The 18979-nt window shown below is 48.4% G+C and overlaps 1 long non-coding RNA gene across 1 annotated transcript; it reads left to right on the top strand.

Annotated features, from left to right (window-relative positions):
* Positions 1 to 8671: 8671 nt before the first annotated feature.
* On the top strand, positions 8672 to 17002 carry LOC120095864 (uncharacterized). The gene is made up of 3 exons (XR_015634972.1): positions 8672 to 8798; positions 14202 to 14306; positions 16908 to 17002. It is a non-coding gene; the product is annotated as an uncharacterized LOC120095864 (long non-coding RNA).
* The last annotated feature ends 1977 nt before the right edge of the window (positions 17003 to 18979 follow it).

Genomic DNA, 18979 nt, shown 5'->3' on the forward strand with positions numbered 1-18979 from the left:
TTGAATCCCCAGCATCCATATCAAATCCAGGTGGAGTGGTATATACCTATAACCTTGGCATAGGTTGTTGGGGGGGGTAATAGAATGATTCTGGGGGCTCCATGACTACTATCCTAGCCAAAAATTTAAAAAAAGAAAAAGAAAAGAAGGAAAAGACAAAGGTAGGCAGAGCTAGAGGAAGATACCAGACATCTATTTCTGGCCTCTACACGCATACCCATACCGACATCTATATCTCCTCCCACATGCATCATTATTTTGTAATCCCGGCATAGAAAAATACAATACTGGTCTCACAGAAACCCAGGGCCCTGGAGATACCACCTGAAACTAAGAAGAAGGGAACATCAGGTGAATAAGGATCCCAAGATGGGAGAAGTGTCGTAGCAGGAGACTGAGGTTCACAAGTGTGGGTCATGCAAACCAGCCAGCCAGAAGGAGGCCTTGGAAGGTTGTAGACACACAGGAAACAATTGGCATTCATCTATGAAAATCAATTCAGTTTAAAAAAAATCCAATATCCTATGTATGTAGCAAAACCCGCTTCTTACAATTCATAGTCTGTTGTGCTTTTGGGAAATTACACATGAATGAATAAAGCTCTCCATGGGGCCCATGTTTACAGTATCAGTCATGGTCATCCCATCAGGTCTCAAATTCTGTCAAGCCAGCAGCTGGTAACTCCATAGACAATCTTGCTACTATTTTACCTATGAGCAAGGTTGGTATTGTAACATGTATGTAACATTGTAACATGGTAACTGCACTGTGCAGTCTTGCTTCTATTTTACTAATGAGCAAGGTTGGTATTAAAACATGCTTGTTACATTGTAACAGTATCCTACAGTGTTGGATAAGATAATGAATGTCTTTCTCCCATGGAAGCCTGAATAGCCCCTTCCAGCACAGTCAAAGTAGCCAGCAAGGAGGGTTTCTTAGTCAATTCAAGACTGATATCTCTATGTCCAGGAACCAACATATGTAGTATCTTTAAGAATGGGGTCTTACGGTCTAGTCATGGTGGGCAACCAAGAGCAATGGTGATAGCTTGTGGTATTCTGGGTGCTTCTGGGCCATCTGTGACTGATAGCTCATAGAGAGACATCTCCTGCTTGGTGCAGAGGTTTTCATTTAATAGCTCATATCTTCTGGGAGCGGTGCTGTTAACTGAAGTCCTGGTCATTCCCAGTTTTCAAAAATTACATTTTAATGAGTTTACAAGCTGATGGACTTTTTCATACAACTTTAGTTTTGGGTGACTCATACCCTACCCTATGCCTGCTTGCATCTTTAGCTTCTAGCACTCATCCTCCATTCTTTCAGATCACATAAGTTATTCTATCTCATATATATTCTGTATTATCCCGTGTGTGCATGTGTGTGTGTGTACATATATCTGGGATTGCAAGATTATAGATTCCCAAGCCACTTCTGCACACACTCTTCACTTCGTTTTAGGGCTAGCCTGGCCATTCATTTCCCCAACCGCATCACTACACTATACTACTTCTTGAGCTCTCAAGCCCCATATTCCTCCAGCTACTTCCATTTCACTTGTGCTCAACCACCCCACTCCCTAACGCCTCCCATCCCCTCATCCCATCTGTAGTTTCCCAGCCTGCACATGTTAAACACAACCTAGCACACTTATGAACACACAACTTATTTTCTGTGTTTGTCTATGAGACCTCAGTGGCCTGGTCAGTATAACTGTTTTTGGTTCCATCTATTTACCTGCAGATTCCTTCTTTCTTTCAGCCAATTTCCCACATTTTCATTATCCAGTGCTCAGTAACAAACGTCTCGATTTATCCTGTTTCTCTGTTGATGCGAACAGCTCAGCAATGTACATGGTGGAGCAGTGGCTCTGGGCAGGAAATGTGCTGTGTGGTGTGAACCCTAGTTCTAGACTTTTTATATTTATTTATTTTTTTATATCTGAGTACACTGTCGCTGTCTTCAGACACACCAGAAGAGGGCATCGGATCCCATTACAGATGATTGTGAACCACCATTTGGTTGCTAGGAATTGAACTCAGGACCTCTGGAAGAGCAGTCAGTGCTCTTAACCACTGAGCCATCTCTCCAGCCCCCAGTTCTAGACTTTTGAGCAACGTCCAGGCTGACATGCAAAGTGTCTGCTCAGCATGTGTGGGAGTCCCCCTTCTCCACAGCCACACCACCATTTGCTAACCTTATGTTTCTGTCAGTGACCATTCCTACTGCTGTGAGGTGGAGTTTTGATGTGTATTTAATCTGCATGTCAGGGTGGCTGAGGATGGTGAACACTCTAAGTGTCCACTGATGTTTCTATTTCTTCTTTGAGGGATCTCTATCCATTTCTGGAGCCATTTTTAAATTGAGTTGTTTGTTTTCTGAGTGTTCAGATTTTTTTTTGTATATTCTAGACACTAATCCTCTGTCAGATGTATAACTGACAAAGATTTTCTCGCTCTCTGTGGGTGGCCTTTTCACTCCACTGAACGTTTCCTTTATTGTACGGAGGAGCGTGCTAATCTCATGAGGTCCCACCTGTCACTTGTCATTCTTATTTCCGGAGCTAGTCAAGTCCCAACTAGAAAGTCCGTAAGTAAGATAAACACTTTCAGCAAAGTGGCAGGATACAAAATGAACATACAAAATCAGCAGCCTCTGAATGTCAGGAACAAGCATGCTAGGCAAGAAAAATCAGGGAAAAATCAGGGAATACACATACATATATGCACTCACACATACATGCATGCACACACATGCATGCACACACATGTACCCATACACACATATGCACACATGCACACACATATACATACAGGCATATATACATGCATATATGCACACATGTACATACATACACATGCACACACATGCTCATGCACACACATACACATGCACACACTCATACACACAGGCATACACACCACTCATACACACAGGCACACACACACACACACACAAACTAAGGAAACAAAGGACCTCTCCAGTAAAATTGAAGAAAGAACTTGAGGAAGACACCAGAAGATGGAAAGACCTCCCATGTTCACGGATAGTCAGAATTAAAATTACAGAAGTGGTCATTCTACTAAAGGCAATCTACAGATTCAGTACAATTCCCATGAAAATACCAAGGCTTCCTCGCCTCTTCCTCACAGATATGGACAAGTACATCTCAAAATTTATACTGAGGTACAAAATCAAGAATAGCTAAGGCAGCCTGAAACAAAAAGGATATTGCAGGAGATATCTCCACACTGGATTTCAAAGTATATTACAGAGCCACACTAATAAGAACAGCATGGTCCTGGCATAAACCAAACACACGGATGGATGGGAGAGAATCAAAGATCCAGACATGAGATTATACAACTACAGCCACCTGACATTTGACAAAGAAGCCAAAAATATACATCGGAAAAATGATAGACTCTTCAGAAAACAGTGCTGGGGAAACCAGGTTCCACATGTAAAAAAAAATGAACCTGGATTCTTATCTCTTACTCAAAGCTTGACTGTAAGTGGCTCAAAGCGTCAACCGAGGGTGGATCCCCTAAAACCGATAGAAGAGAATGTAGGGGCACACTTTATCCCACTTTTTAAACCAGGCCCGTGATACACCAGAATAGCTGGGGATTCACCTCAGATCCTGAACCACTGTGAAGTTTAAATAAACGTTTTCAGACAAGTTGGCATCAAGCTGGGCAGGACAAGCATGGTGGGACACTGGGAAGGGCAAACCAGACCAGGAGCAGCACTTTGGGGCTTGTCTGTGAGGAGAAGATTAACTGGAGGGGGTGGGGGTGGGCACACCAGAAAGGGAGCTGCCATCCTTGAGCTGCTGTGGCCACCATGCTGTCTCCATTGTCCCCACCACAAGGGGCTTGAAGGGCTGGACCCATAATGGTGAGCTACAGAAATCTTTCCTTCCTTCCTTCCTTCCTTCCTTCCTTCCTTCCTTCCTTCCTTTCTTCTTCCTTCCTTTCCTTCCTTTTTTCCTTCCTTTCTTCTTTAATTCCTCCCATCCTTCCTTTCTCCCTCCCTCTTCCCTCCTTTCCTTCCTACTTTAATTCCTCCCTTTCTCTCTCCCTTCCTTTCCCCTCCCTCCTCACTCCCTCATTCCCTCCTTTCCTTCCTACTTTAACTCCTCCTTCCTCTCTCTTCCTTTCCCCTCCCTCCTCCCTCCCTCTTCCCTCCTTTCCTTCCTACTTTATTTCCTCCCTTCCTCTCTCCCTTCCTTTCCCCTCCCTCCTCCCTCCCTCATTCCCTCCTTTCTTCCTTTTCCAGGTGCTTTGTTGCAGCCCTGAGAGCCATGACTCACACCGACTTAAACATTTCTTATTAAGTTGATATCAAGTTTTAGAATCAAACTCTAGCCATTTCTAGCCTTAAAAATTAACCTATAAACTCCTTTTAAAATGTCTCTTCAATTCCTCTTATAATGAAAATTAGAATTGCAAATGAATATTGAACTTTCCAAAGAGTTTTAAGAATATATTTGTGTAATTATACCAGCTTTTCCTTTCAGATGTTACACGGCCTCCTGACGGGAGCCGGTCCCGCATCCTGGGAATCACCTGATAGTCGTATCATGTGTTTTAATAATATCGCTGACTCTGCTTGCTGGACCCAGTTCATGCTTAACATCTAGTTTTGTTGTGTTTGGTGTGTGTGTACATGCATCTGTGTGTTTGCGTGTGTGTATGTGTGTATGCCTTGTGTGCATGTGTGCACATGTGTGTATATGTGTGTATGCATGTGTGTATATGTGTGTGTATTTGTGTGTGTGCATGTATGTACATGTGTGTATGTGTGTGTATATTTGTGTGTGTGTGCATGTTTATGTGTGTGTCTAATGTAAACCTGAACTCATCGTACCTTTCCTATCTTTAAAATCATGTCTTGGCAGCCAGGCATGGCAGCTTAGCCTGTTATCCTAGCGCTTGTGAAGTAGAGACAAGGAGAATCAGGAGTTTAAGGGTACACGTGACCTCTAGGCCAGCCCGGAGTGCTTGAGAGCCTACCTCAAAACAACAATGAAATAAAATAAAATAAAATAAAATAAAACGAAATAGTGTGCAAACTGTTGGGTTTCTCAACTCCTGAAAATTTTTGTGTAACTAAAGTGACCATTTCCCAGACAGCAGGTGGACCAGCCATCATGAGAGGAGAAGAGATGTTTTTAACACAATTGGTCATTTAAAAAAATTCAGAACCCTCTGGCTTATTTAAATATCAAATGCGTTGGTGATGAGCTGCTTTAGTTGCACCCCTGTTCCTCTGTTCCTGTTCTTGTTCTTCTGTGGGCTCTATTTCCCCTCACTAGTCACAGCAGGTCTCTGTTTAGCTTGCTCACCTTAAAGCTGAGGCATGTGTTTCAGTGATCTCTGCTGGTCCAAGATCATGGGGTCAGAGTTCTGGCACCTGCTGGGTTGGTAGGAAGACTTTGTTTTTTGTTTTTTTAATTTTATTTATTTAGTTATTTATTTATTTATTCTTTTAAGATTTATGTTTATGAGTACACTGTAGCTGTCCTCAAACATACCAGAAGAGGGCGCCAGATCCCATTACAGATGGTTGTGAGCCACCATGTGGTTGCTGGGAATTGAACTCAGGACTTCTGGAAGAGCAGCCAGTGCTCTTAACCACTGAGCCATCTCTCCAACCCCCACCCCCACCCCCACCCCCACCTCCACCCCCACCCCCACCCCCGGTGGGAAGATTTTTAAGATGAGATTTTTCCGAGGGAGACGGATGGTGCAGTGGACAGACAGTTTCCTGAATCCTTTAAGGAGAATGCTGGCTTTTGTCATTCAGTTTTCAGACCCAGCATGCAACAGGACATGAAGAGGCATCCTGATGCTGGCAAATGGAAGACTGGAGTCAAACCAGCCATGGTGGTCACCACTGGGATGGCCACTCCTGCTCCCTTTGTCACCTCCAGCATGTCAGCCAGCCCATAGACGGCCCAGGAGAACCCAGTCTTCCTGGATCTCACTGGGTCACTTTTCCCCCCTGAGCATGGAGCAGTGCTAGCTGCTGGGTGGGAGGAAACCCCCACCTCAAAGGCTTTGCAAAGTACACAGGTCTTGATAAGTTCCATTTGTGCCAACCAAATCCAGCAAGCTTCACTCAGCCAAGAGCAATGAAGCTCAATCCAACGTCTATGAGCATCTATGAGCCATAGCCTAACCTCAGCAGCCATGAAAGGAAGCTCTGCCCACTCCGGCATTAACCGAACCACACATGACCCAGTGGCCACCTTTCCGCCCTGATGGCCCAAGGCACCCCAGCCCCAGCTGGTGTAAGTCAGCACAGCCGCCAGCTTGGCATGCTCCAAGTCGCTGTTAAGTTCGGTCGGTGAAAGTTTGCAGAACACTTCCAGCCACACCTCTGTTCAAAGAAGGCTTAGTGCTCTGGACATGATGACGTGTAGGAAATGTGTTTGCCCATGGCGTCTGGAATTCCAGTTGCCCCAAACCTCCCTGGCATAGGCAGGAGGACACTGAAACCCATAAACTAGAATCCTCTGTCCGCTGCACCTTTCCCCTTGGTCCTCTGGGTGTGACATCGTTGGCCTTGTGTATACGGTGGACTTAGTGCTTCGGTGCTTTGGGGGGCCCTGGGGGGTGTTTAAATGTGGGAATGACTGGGAATTTTTTCTGGAGAGTCAGAAAGCCCAAAGGCTCAGCAGCAGCGTCTCTGGTGAAGTTCCCCTGACCAGCTCCATAACAAGGAACCAAGAAGGTTGCTTGAAGCACATGGGGGAGAAGTGGTGCCTCTGGGTACTCTAGACACTGCCAAGGGGACAAATCCCATCCCACGAGAGAGCAAAGACCCTGCATGGGGCCACAAAGCGGATAAGGGTGGGTCAGCCCCTCTCGAAGTACCATGGTATACTGACTGAGTTTCAAGGGAAGGACCCAGAGCCCTGCCATTTTTTTTTCCTGGAATTTCCTCTTCAGGCTGCTTTGTGGATAGGGGACCAAAGAATCCACAAATTAAGAGGGCTCACAGTGTTTTTCTGTGGGTGGCCTGTGTGTCTCCCCTGGGCACCATCCCTGTGTCCCCCTGAGTACCATCCCTGGGTGTCCCCCTGAACACCATCCCTGTGTGTCCCCCTGGGCACCATCCCTGTGTGTCCCCCTGAACACCATCCCTGTGTGTCCCCCTGAACACCATCCCTGTGTGTCCCCCTGGGCACCATCCCTGTGTGTCCCCCCCCCTAAGCAGCACACCTGTGTGTCCCCCCTGGGCACAGCTCCATTGCTGTTGTTACTGAACAATCCTGTGTTGTGTGTTTTTTCTGGTGGTTTTCCAGGGTGCCACATCATGTCAGCCACTGTCTTCTAAGCTACTTGTGCACTTAACTTTTAAAGTCATGTGACTGCTGCCCCCAGGCAACTGCCAGCCCAGTGGAGAGGCTGATGGTGGAGCCAGGCTGGCATCTGACTCAGAGCTCTCCATTTCCCACGGGAGCTTCCTTTGATGGCTGTGGGTAAGGAGCCCATGTCATAGGACAGCATGGAGGCTGGAGGGTACCTAAAGGAGAGAACCAGTGTGTGTGTGTGTGTGTGTGTGTGTGTGTGTGTGTGTGTGTGTGTGTGTGTGTTGGGGAGTAGAGTTATGGTCAGCGACAGAGGTTGGGAGAGGATTTGGGTTGGTCAGAACTGTTTGCTTCAGCTACATTCCTTTGGATCTTGGCTCTCAGTAGGGGTTAGGGTACCCTGGGGACTTGGTGAGTATGACCGTGCCCTAAAGCAATGTCCTACTGCAGCTGGGTGACTTAAGTGTGTCCCCCTGGAGCTCTCAGGTGGAGACTTGGTCCCCATGGCAGAGCCATGAGGACCTGAGAATAGCTCTAGTGGGCCCCAGGGAGTTCCCAGAATGCCTTGTTAAAGTCAGCCTTGGGGTGGGGGACTCTGCTAAGTGGCAGAGTTCTTACTCCATCTCCAAAATGATAAAGTAATCCTGGCCTTCCCTGGTCTCCCAGCAGATCTCCAGGGAGTACACAGCCTCTGCTGAGCCCAGGTGAGGCCGGCGCCATGTCTGCGAGCCTCTGCAACTGTGAGCTAAGAGAACTTGGTTTTCCAATTGTTCGTATTTCCCAGAACCAGATATTTATAGCAACAGCCACTGGCCTAATAAGACCCTCTTCTTTTCTTTTCTTTTCTTTTCTTTTCTTTCTTTCTTTCTTTCTTTCTTTCTTTCTTTCTTTCTTTTTTTCTTTCTTTCTTTTTTTCTTTTTTCGGAGCTGAGGACCGAACCCAGGGCCTTGCACTTGCTAGGCAAGCGCTCTACCACTGAGCTAATTCCCAACCCCATAAGACTCTCTTCTGGAACCAGGAAGAATGCATCCAACTACCTCCATGTTCCCCACTGAGAGACGCACACTCCACCCCGAGGCTTGCCACCTCAGCCCCACGGCAACCAGACACACGGCGAGAAACTCCGACATCACTCCCAATGCCACCTGCCTCTGTAGGAGCCCCAGCCAATGTCCTCCGATCAAGGCTAACATTTAAGTGGCATTTGCCCAACTGGGTCTGCTAGGACAGCTGGCTGCGGTCACTGCCGCCCACACTGAGGAGCCAGGGTTCCATTTGTCTTCATTGTGACCTGGCTGCTGCTGGTCATTGTCCTAAATCATGCTGCGCCGACAGCCAGATGGACGGTGTGTCCTTCTGATGATGTTTTATCTGTCCCGGAAAAAAAACAGCTGAGGGCCCAGGGGGACTCGATGGGTCGCTGTAACCTTCTTCCTCTGAGTCCTGCAGAACCCCATTTAGGTCATCGCAGACAGGAAGGTATCCACTCACCCTGGCTTACACTGTTCTTTCTCTGAAGGGGGGTCCTCATGGGAGTTACCTGGCTGGAAGAGTGTCATCTGGAGTTGAAAGTTCCTTCCCTTGGCCCTACCCCGACCCCACCCCACCCCCGCCTCTGTCTTTTTTTCCTCGATATCCCCCATAAAGCTCAAAGCTCAACCCCACCACACCCTTCCGCCATGACACCCTCATCACGATCTGAGAACTTGAACTCCAAGAATCGTCCCTCTTTTAAAATCGTTTCTCTCAGGTAAAAGTCAAAAGCGACGAAAGTCGAGACTGATACAGGTGATGGCGCCCGCCTCCTTTCCCTGCAACCCCAAAGCCTAAGCTCACTCCCCAGACGGGCCAGAGTCCTGGGTCACTCATATCTTTTACCTTCCCAATCTTAGGGAAGGTCTCTTTCGCTGTGGGTGTGGTCTCTTAGGTTGTGGGTGTGGTCTCTTAGGCTGTGGTCGGTGTCTTAGGCTGTGGGTGTGGTCTTTTAGGCTGCGGGTGTGGTCTCTTAGACTGTGACTGGTGTTTTAGGCTGTGGGTTTCAGGAGGGGCTGCAGGCTTCCCTAGCCCCACAACTGTTTCTCTAAGGCCCTAGAACTGTTCTTTCTCTAAGATGTCAGAGAGCCCACTGTATAGTCTACTTTATTATGAGTAGCATTGTTTTCACCCTTTCCATGAGCCACCCTGTTTTGTTTTTGTTTTGTTTTGTTTTGTTTTGTTGTTTTAGCTATGTTCATAGCAGCTTTATTTGTTTGATTTTTTTAATTTTCTTAGATCTTTTATGTATTTACATTTCAAATGTTATCATCCCCTTCCCCTCCCCTCTCCCATACCCCCTCCCACAAGTACACTGTAGGTTTCTTCAGACACACCGTAAGAGGGCATCAGAGCTCATTACAGATGGGAGCCGCCAGGTGGTTGCTGGGATTCGAACTCAGGACCTCTGGAAGAGCAGTCAGCACTCTTAACCACTGAGGCGTCTCTCCAGCCCTGTGTTAACTTCTATTTCTCGAGAGTGTGGAATGGTTTCACTTGAGAATGTCAGTTGCTGCACACGGAACGTGCCAGGCTGGTACATCTTGTAGTGCTTAACTTAATCCTTCTTAGACCCTACTTTACATAAAAGGAAGCAAAGATTCAGAGAGGCAGAGAAATTTACCTGAGGTGACACAGCCCAGGTTTGCAGCAGCTGGGACCAGAACCCAGGAGTATCTTACAACACAGTTATGGAATACTAGTCATTGCTTTTTCTGACAGGGGGACTGGGATTTGACAGCCATTGCCCTGCTAGGTGGGTGGGAGAGACAGGAGTGGTCATACCTGCTGCAGCTGCCTCTGGCCTCTCTCTCCACAGAGCCCTGTCTCATAAAGGAGAGAGTAGTGTTTCTTTCTCTGAGGCAGCATGGTAGGTTTCTGGAGAGATGCCCTTAGATTCATTTACAAGTCTAAGCAGGGACCACACAAATTATTAGCATTTGAAATTTTTATAAAGTCTTGTGTTTGCCACAGCATAGGAGGAGGTCTACCACAGATAACAGAAAACCTCTGTGTGCTCTGGGTTGGGCTGGGCTGGGCTGGGCGTGGGACAAGGGGGCGGGAAGGAAGTGTCTCTGCCTGCTGTGCCTGGGTTTCCAAGCCTGCCTCACAGCAGGTGAGCTGTCTTCCTGCAGACACTGAGGCTCTCTCCATGGCTCCCCCTAAGTGGTTGCCCAGACAGGGTGAGGGATGTAGACTTCTGCTTTTAATATCCTAAAATGTTTTCAAAGTTCAGGTACCACACAAGAGAAATATGCAGCCTGTGTACACTGTGGGGAGGAGGCAGGTACTTTCCAGACCTGACGGATGGGACAACTGAGGCCCAGGTCATGATGTCTGACATTGACCACTGAATGGACAAGAGTTCACATCTGGCTCTGTCTCGTCCCAGGCCCTGGTCTCCCTGAACCATCACTTTAATATGTGTTGTAGAAATGACTTGCGAATGCTTGTGGCTCTGATTCATTTATTCATACCTATGTGTTTGTGAAAATCCATCCATCCATCCATCCATCCATCCATCCATCCATCCATTCATTCACCCATCCATTCATTTGCTCATGGATTCATTCATTCACAATTCCATGGCAGAACATGGTTACTGACCTAGTCAGAGTGGAGCAGAGATTCCCCTTTGCTGGGAGATGAGCTTGCAGATGACCCTGGGAGGAACTGAGTCACCAGAGTGTCATACAGCTGGAGAAGACAGGACACCAGCTGTAAGGCCAGAGCTCCTAAAATGTCACTGCATGGGAGCCTAGAGCTGTCTCAGCTCCATGTGTGGTTAACCAGGTGATTGCTCCAGCCAGACAACTCCAGCCCACAGAGACATGAGACTCAAAGAAAGTGGAAGTTGGACAGAGGTACCAGAAATGGGAGGTGGTGTGGGTGAGCCTGGAGAGTGCAAAGTCATGTGAGCCAATCAGATTTGTCCTAAAATACAGACCCAGAAAGCTGCCCCAGGCTTGGGCTGTTGGCTGTGACACTGGAATCTTCATGTTCTGAAGGTGGGGGCAGGGTGTGAAACAAAGTATCATTAAAGTCACTGGGCTACAAGGTAGCACTATGGAGAACACACCAGGCCACCCTGCTGTGTAGGGGAATGGGCCCAAGAGTAAGAGTCAAGGCCCCTGACTCTTCAGAGCTTTTTCTTCAGCTTGGGTGTCTGGGAAGGTGGGATCAGGATGAGTCCACTGGGTGGTGACAGACACGAGCACATTTACTAGAGGAAATTCCACGGCGTGCTTCATGGAGGGTGCCTGATGCTGAGGGCATTTTTAATTATATTTTAATTGACATGTAGTAATTTTGCATATTTGTGGCATGTCGTGTGGCGTTTTGATACACGTGTGTCACTCGTAATGACGGAGCCAGGATGATCAGCATCTTCATCACATCAGGCATCTTTGTGTGCTCATGCCTTGCCCTGGTTGAGGCAGGGTAGGAGAGTCTGCCGTTGTGAGCTGTGGTCACCCCAAGGACTTAGCCTTCCTGTTGCTGCAGTCTCCAGCATCCCCCATCCCTGATAAGATGTCGGTCGGGTCTGCACAAATGAGGAAACAAATGAGCTTTACCTTACCTAGGCATCTTCACTGGTCACCAGTCCCTCGATTAGCCTGCAGTGTTACCCTCCTGGAGCATCCTCCAGTGGGTGGCTCTGGCTTCCTGCCTCCAGGTCTTTCCCTGTCAGTAAGTTTGTGATATGAAAGCGGGAACACTGACCTTACTCAGTCCTCACCCACGCTCTTCCAGCCATGAGTCTAGATCCCTCCATGTGGTGATGCCCTCTCCTTGACCAAGTGGTTCTGGGATAGTGAGAGGATCCTGGATTAATCAACTCATGGGACTATGGTGAAGGGACTATGCCCTTCCAAGCCTCAGGAAGGTCTCTCTCTCTCTCTCTCTCTCTCTCTCTCTCTCTCTCTCTCTCTCTCTCTCTCCCTCTCTCTCTCATATATATATATGAGAGAGAGAGGAAGAGATAGATAGATATAGATATCTCTCTATATGGAGAGATATATCTTTCTGTCTGTCTGTCTCTCTCCTCTCTCCTGCTTCCTTTCTTTTCTTTTCTCCAGCTCCCTCTGCCTCCTTATATGAAAATGACATGAGCTCACTCTGCCCATGAGACTTGGCCCTGTGCCCAGCTCGTGGGGGAAGCACCAGTCAAGTTGTTGGGGACAACCATGTCTCCTGGATATTCTGTCTTCCTGCCTCCAATGAGGACCACAGGGCTCCTCATCTCTGGTCTTCCAGGGCCCCAGCCTCTGAATCAGGGTTGTGTATGATGAGGGAATAACTTTCTGACCCTGCATTCAGGCTGCCAGAGCTATTTAGGGGTATCAGACAAGGAGCAGTCCCTAACACCCAAGCGGCCTAGGTGGTGGCCGTCGTTGTGGCTTCCTCTGACCTTAAACCCTAACACTCCTGCCCACATCTGCAGCTAAATAAACCAAGTAAATCATGCTGGCAGATAGATAATTAAATAATTATCAGGCACTTAATAACGAGGAGTGGGAGCCCTGCCTCTCCGCATTAGACAGTGTCTTTGAGGGCTAATTGTTGCATTACATCAGAGTCCCCTCATTCATTACTCTTGTCATTTCGGGTGATAATTTGCACTTTAGGAGACAGCGACAATTTTAGCAGGCAATTAGAGACGTGTCAGGCCTGGCCCTGTGAGTTACTGTCACAATTATTGCCCTCCCCCCCCCCCCACCTCACAGTCCTCATTTGCAACCTTGTATTTAAGGGGATTTGGGTAATTCTAGGCCTGGGTAAAACAGCCAACCCATGGGACAGTGGCAGGGCTGGAGATCAGGCAGCCACCAGCATCAGAAGGGAGAGACGCTCAGATCTGAAGGGGTGGGGCTACTCCTTGGCCAACAGAAGCCACACCCAGTCACCCAGCACTGGGGTTCTGCTCCCCTTAGTGGCTCTTGATGTTACTGGTCCTTTCACCTTTCCCAGGGCATCTCTCAGCCCTTTTATAACCACTTGAGTGCACCTGATTAAGATCTTTGCAAGTCTCTGAGAGACAGGGGGAAATTAGAATGGGTGGAGAAAAGGGGAAAGGAAAGAGGGAGCCAACCGGGAAGTGTATTCACTGAGGTTTTTAAACAGTAATTTTATTTTCTCTGTTTTGGCATCTTGGAGACTGTTGGGCCTGGGGACAGACTGCAATTTCCAGGTCAGCTGGTTTCTACAGACAGGAGCCTGTTTGCCTTGGGGAGCAAACCAGCTGGATCCCAGCTCGACCCCACCCACCCGCTCACTTTACCAGGATTCTACCACCCAGGGCCTTGTCCTCAAACTGGAGTCAGCCTGCGGCTGAGTCACCCTGAGCCTTAGTTAGGGTTTCTGCTGCTGTGATAAAAACACTGTGGCTAAGAGCAACTTGTGGAGGAAGGGGCTTATTTTGCCTTATTCTTCCACATCACGGTTCATCGCTGAGGTAAGTCAGGGCAGGAATTCAAAGGCTGGACTTTGGAGGCCGGAATTGAAGTGATACCATAGAAGAATGTTTCTCACTGTTTTCCTCCCCATGGCTTACTCAGCTTGCTTTCTTATACTACCCAGGACTCCCTGCCCAGGGGTGGCACAATCTACAGGGGCCTGGGCCCTACCACCCACATCAATCACCAATCAAGAAAATGCCCCCTATAGACTTGCCCACAGGCCAGACCTAATGGAGAAGCTTTCCCAGTTATGATTCCCGTTTTGTAGATTAGTCTAGGTTTGTGTCAAGTACAAAAGTAGCCAGCACAGATGGGCAGCGGGTAACCTAGTACTGCCCCTACCTGGAGTTCATGGAAGCTACCAAACAGGCAGCCCCCAATCTGCTTGCAGATCTGGACCACTTCCTGCCACACTATGGCAGCAAGCTCTGACCTGTATTCATCCCAGCTCTTGCCTGCCACAGACCCCAGCACCTCCCAGAGTAAAACTCTACAGGTACAGCCTCTCCCTGGGTGGGTGGGGACTATGGCTCTGTAGAACACCGTTTACACATCTGTTGGTCCCCTTGGCAGGAAGAGGAGAGAGGGGGAAAGAGGAGAGGGAGGAAGAGGAGAGGGAGGGAGGGAAAGGAAAGGGAGGAGGAGAGAGAGGAAGAGGAGAGGGAGGAAGAGGAAAGGGAGGAGGAGAGAGAGGAAGAGGAGAGGGAGGAAGAGGAAAGGGAGGAGGAGAGAGGAAGAGGAGAGGGAGGAAGAGGACAGAGTGGAAGAGGAGAGAGTGAAGGAGAGAGGGAGGAGGAGGGGGAAGAAGAGGAGAGAGGAAGGAGGAGAGAAGGATGAAGAGGAAGAGGAGATAGAGGAAGAGAGAGGGAGGAAGAGGAGACAAGAGAGAAGGAATTGATAAATAAGACAGAGAAGGGGATGAGAAAGGGGGTTAGAAAGATACAAAGAAAAGGAAATAGGAGGAGAGAAAGAGAAGCCAACATGAAAAGGGAGAGAGGGAGAAGAGGAATAGGAGAAAGAGAGAGAGAAAAGAGAGAGGGAGAGGGGAGAGAGAAGGAGAGAGAAAGAGGGAGGGAGACAAAAAGAGAAACACAGAGGTTGGGGGTGGAGAGAAACAGAGCGGGGAGGGCAGAGAAAGGGGTGGTACTTAAAAGTTGTATTTGGGAGCAATACATTGTCACTGGATCCTCATCATTAAAATCCAGTGTCTGGGCTCATGACTCCCTTGATCACAAGAAACTCCACAAAGACCATGAGTTAGCAAAAACATATTTTGACTGGCTACATGAAACTCAGAAGGAAAAAAGCATTGCCAAACTCAAGCGCAAAACTCCACAGAAAGGGCAAATTGAAACTGTAGCCGCCACCTTGCAACTGTATCCTGAGACATAAGGCAAGAAAAGCATTTTGGTCAGTGGAAAATGCTTTCTTCTGCTTCGAGGTCAGAGGGCACCTGGGTGGAGATGTGTGTTGCCCAGAATGTGGGTTAGCCTCAGTTTCCCTATGTTTTAAGCCCTGGAATGTGGGTAGTACCTGTCCCATCTCAGAGGTGAGAGCTCTGATCTCTCTGATCTTCAGAGAAATGAAACCTACAGAAGGCTGTGAGCCACTGTTCTGAGCAATGACTCAGTGGTTTACCATTAGTTCTTAAGTCCAAACTGTCATGGTTGTGTGCTCCCATGTGGCTTTACCTGGGCAGTCTCTCTGTTCCCAGAAACACATGACTGTGTGTCTCTGGTTCCTGTTGTGTTGGGAGCTGAGCCAAGATGGACCTCTCTGATGTGCTGGCTGTGCACCTGAGAGGACACCACCATCCCCCACATCCTGAGCCCACTGCAGAAGGTGGTGGAAGAAGGCAGGTACCCATTGCTTTTCTTATTGCCATGATGAAACACCCTACACAGTCATTTAAGGGAAGAAGGGCTTGTTTTGTTCAGAGGTTCTGTCCATCGTGGCGGCAGTGTAGAGGAAGAGGTGGACCACCCCATGGACAGGAAGGGAGGGGAAGGAAGGACCTGGGGTGAAGGAATACCCCTAAAGCCTCCCCACCCTGCCAGTGACAACATTCTTCAACCACACCCACTTCTGAAACACTCTAGAACCTTCTAAAATAATAATACTGAAAGGCTGGGCCTCAGAGAGACAGATCCTATTCAGATGACCACTCACTTGGCCTTCTATGGCCTAGCTCTGCAGCTCTGAGCACACCACTGCAACTCCTTCTGCAGACATGAAGACTGGGGCTTAGGGAGAAGCCATTTCTTGAGAAAGGACAATCAGGGAGAGGAAGGATTAGGTCTGACTCAGGATCAGTCCACAGTCCTCCTCGCTACTCCAAGGAAGGCCATCGGTCTCACACAGAGCCATTCTGGAAATACTGCCTTGACCTCACTCTGGCACCAGGAACAGGACATAAAGTGTGTCCTTTGCACACTCGAAAACTATAAGCCAAGCCCTGAGCTATCTCTCGAAACGCTAGCAACTTGAGAGGAAGGGAGACGGTGGGTTCAAGGTTGGCCAGTGCGACCTACGGAGATGGTGTCTCAAAATATAAATGATCAAAAACTGGTCTCCAGGCATAGCTCAAAGGTGCTTGAGGTTTAAACTTCATCCAAAATAAATAGAAATAATATGACCATTATTTAAATGTGTGTAAATGTATATATCTAGAGCCAGAGATGGTGGCATATGCCTATATTGAAAAATAGCAGTCTAAGGTGGGAGAATTGCAAGTTCGAGACTAGCTTATGCTACACAGTGAAAGTGAACCACTACACACACACACACACACACACACACACACACACACACACACACGGAGAGAGAGAGAAAGGGAAGGAGCAAAGGAGGGAGGGATGGAGGGAGGAGAGAGAGAGAGAGAGAGAGAGAGAGAGAGAGAGAGAGAGAGAGATTGCAAGCCACCAAAAAGTGGCCGTGATTGGCCACTGTGTTTCAGTGATGCATGTAAATGCACAGACGTGTATAAATATGCACACATGTGTGCAGGCATACGCTCAGCACAAACACACATCTGCATAAGCCAAGTGGAGTTAATGAAGTTAAGAATCACAGACGATGTGATCTGTTCCCACTGTAGGGGAGATACTGCTCTGAAGAGCAGCAGATCTGGTCAACTACAAACCCGTGCTGTGGTTTCCCTGGTCTTTCACAACCATCACCACTCGACTGGCATCTTGTCACAAAACTGTGAGTTTGGCTTGTTTTACCCCTCTCCATGTTTGCCTGGTTCCCAGACAGAGGCTGCGTGTGCAACAGTTATGGCTGGTTTATAACCAGGGACAATCTCAGGAATCCTGTTGGGATATGGCCCATTGCCTAACTTCATCAGGAGTCCATTAACACTGGAGAGTCACTGACAGTCGAGCAGATGCTGTGGGAATCCCAGGGGTGTGTCCAATGGGCCTGACAGTGTCCTAGTCAGTGATAGTTCCTCCAGGAGGCTGGCCACAGCTCGGGGCGTGGTAACTGCCCTGCGTTCCCTGGCATCCGTCACCATGTAGCTTGAGATGTTCATTCAATGTGTGTTAGTTGAGCATCTACTGAGTTCAAGGCACTGGGGACCCTTGAGCCGGGATCAGGACAGAGCGGAGAGGAAGCAGGGGGAGGGGAGGGTGGGAAAGTGCATGCGTGGGAAGTGGAGACAGTCGTCGGTAGCAGGTTAAGAGGGTTCAGTTGATGTAGATTACACAGGTTGAGATCTGGTCAAATTGCTTGCCCAGTGCCTGCTGCTGCAGAAGCAGTCGCAGGGGAGGGGCTCAGGTGAGGTGGGCGACTCAGGCTGAGAGTCAAAATGGAGAGAGCTGCTTGCACGGGGCACGGTTTGTTGGTGCATGGGCTGACAAAGTAGGTGTCATGAGGAGAGAAGGCTGATCCAGGACCCGGGCTGCGAGCCCGTGAAGTCGCTTTTGATGGTGCAGAGGGTACAGGTGGGACAATCAGAGAAGGGAGAGGGGGTGATGGTGTGGGAGCTTGAGAGGTCCTTTGTTTCTGAAGGGAGATGGTGAATGAGGCTGGGCCAGGTTGTGGAGAGTTTAGGAGTGTTCTACCCAACAATTGCCTTAAGCAGTGCAGTTTCCTGACTGGGGATGGAAATGTCTAAGGGAACATTGGTGACCAAGTTCTGGACTCTACAGTCTCCACCCTAAATAGGAAGAAGGCTACCTGGGAAGCATGCACGGCTGTCATCAGCGACCCTAACTCTCGGGCCACACAATATTCCACCACCATTTTCATGGAGAGATCATGGAAGCATGGCTGTGTTTGGGCCATCCTCGAGGGAAGTGTGGTTCCCGGGATGATTCCGAGGAAACCGGCTTGAATTTCTACTTCTGAACACCTGGGTCTGTGATCTCTTCTTTGCTTGGGCCACTGGTTGCCTAGCAACAGCTCAGGTCAGGGTTGTTGGGGACCACTCAGACTCTTGGCTTCATGTTGGTGTTCTTATTCTGCTTTGGCCTTGTCAGCTCCTGTTTTGCACCCTGAGCCTCTCCTGATGGACCCATTTCTCTTTACCCTGTGTTTTCCTGGTGTGCAGTGACTGTGTGTTCCTTGGGAGCCATATGGCGTTAGCAGCGTAACAGCTATCAAATCTGAAGCATAGATACCTCTGGGTCTTGTTTATGAAAGAATAGGGTTAGGGTTAGGGTACGCTGATGGGAAAGGGGGTGTGGCCCGGAGGGCCGTGGCCTGGAGAGGCGGATCACAGATGGGGCGAGTCATGGAGTCAGGATTATATTTCTAGTTCTGATTCAGTGCTGAAGTCACTGTGTCATCCTTGACTGTAACTCCCCCTCTCTGAACCTCTCACTTTGATGATCCCACACAGCAGGGAGAGAAGTTACGTGAGCTCTGAGTCATCCTTCCCACAGTGAATATCCCATGGTAGACATCACTAATTAATAAGGCACTCTGGCATTGATCATCAATAAGACACCAGAACCCTTCTTAGCACAGAGGTTCTGCTTCAGGTAGGATGAGTCTACAGGAAGTGCAGGGGGAAGCCAGGCTCACATAACAGGTGTGTCAATGTGAGCTTGGCAGCTGTCCAGGAAATAGGATGGTTCTGGTCTCATAGTGACATTTGACGACCCTCGAGATAAAAGCTTCAAAACAGAGAGGGTGGGAGGGTCTGTGGAAAGTGCGACCCTT

Source organism: Rattus norvegicus, chromosome 12, assembly GCF_021556685.1.
Source record: "Rattus norvegicus strain SHRSP/BbbUtx chromosome 12, alternate assembly SHRSP_T2T, whole genome shotgun sequence".
NCBI classification, from domain to species: Eukaryota; Metazoa; Chordata; class Mammalia; order Rodentia; family Muridae; genus Rattus; species Rattus norvegicus.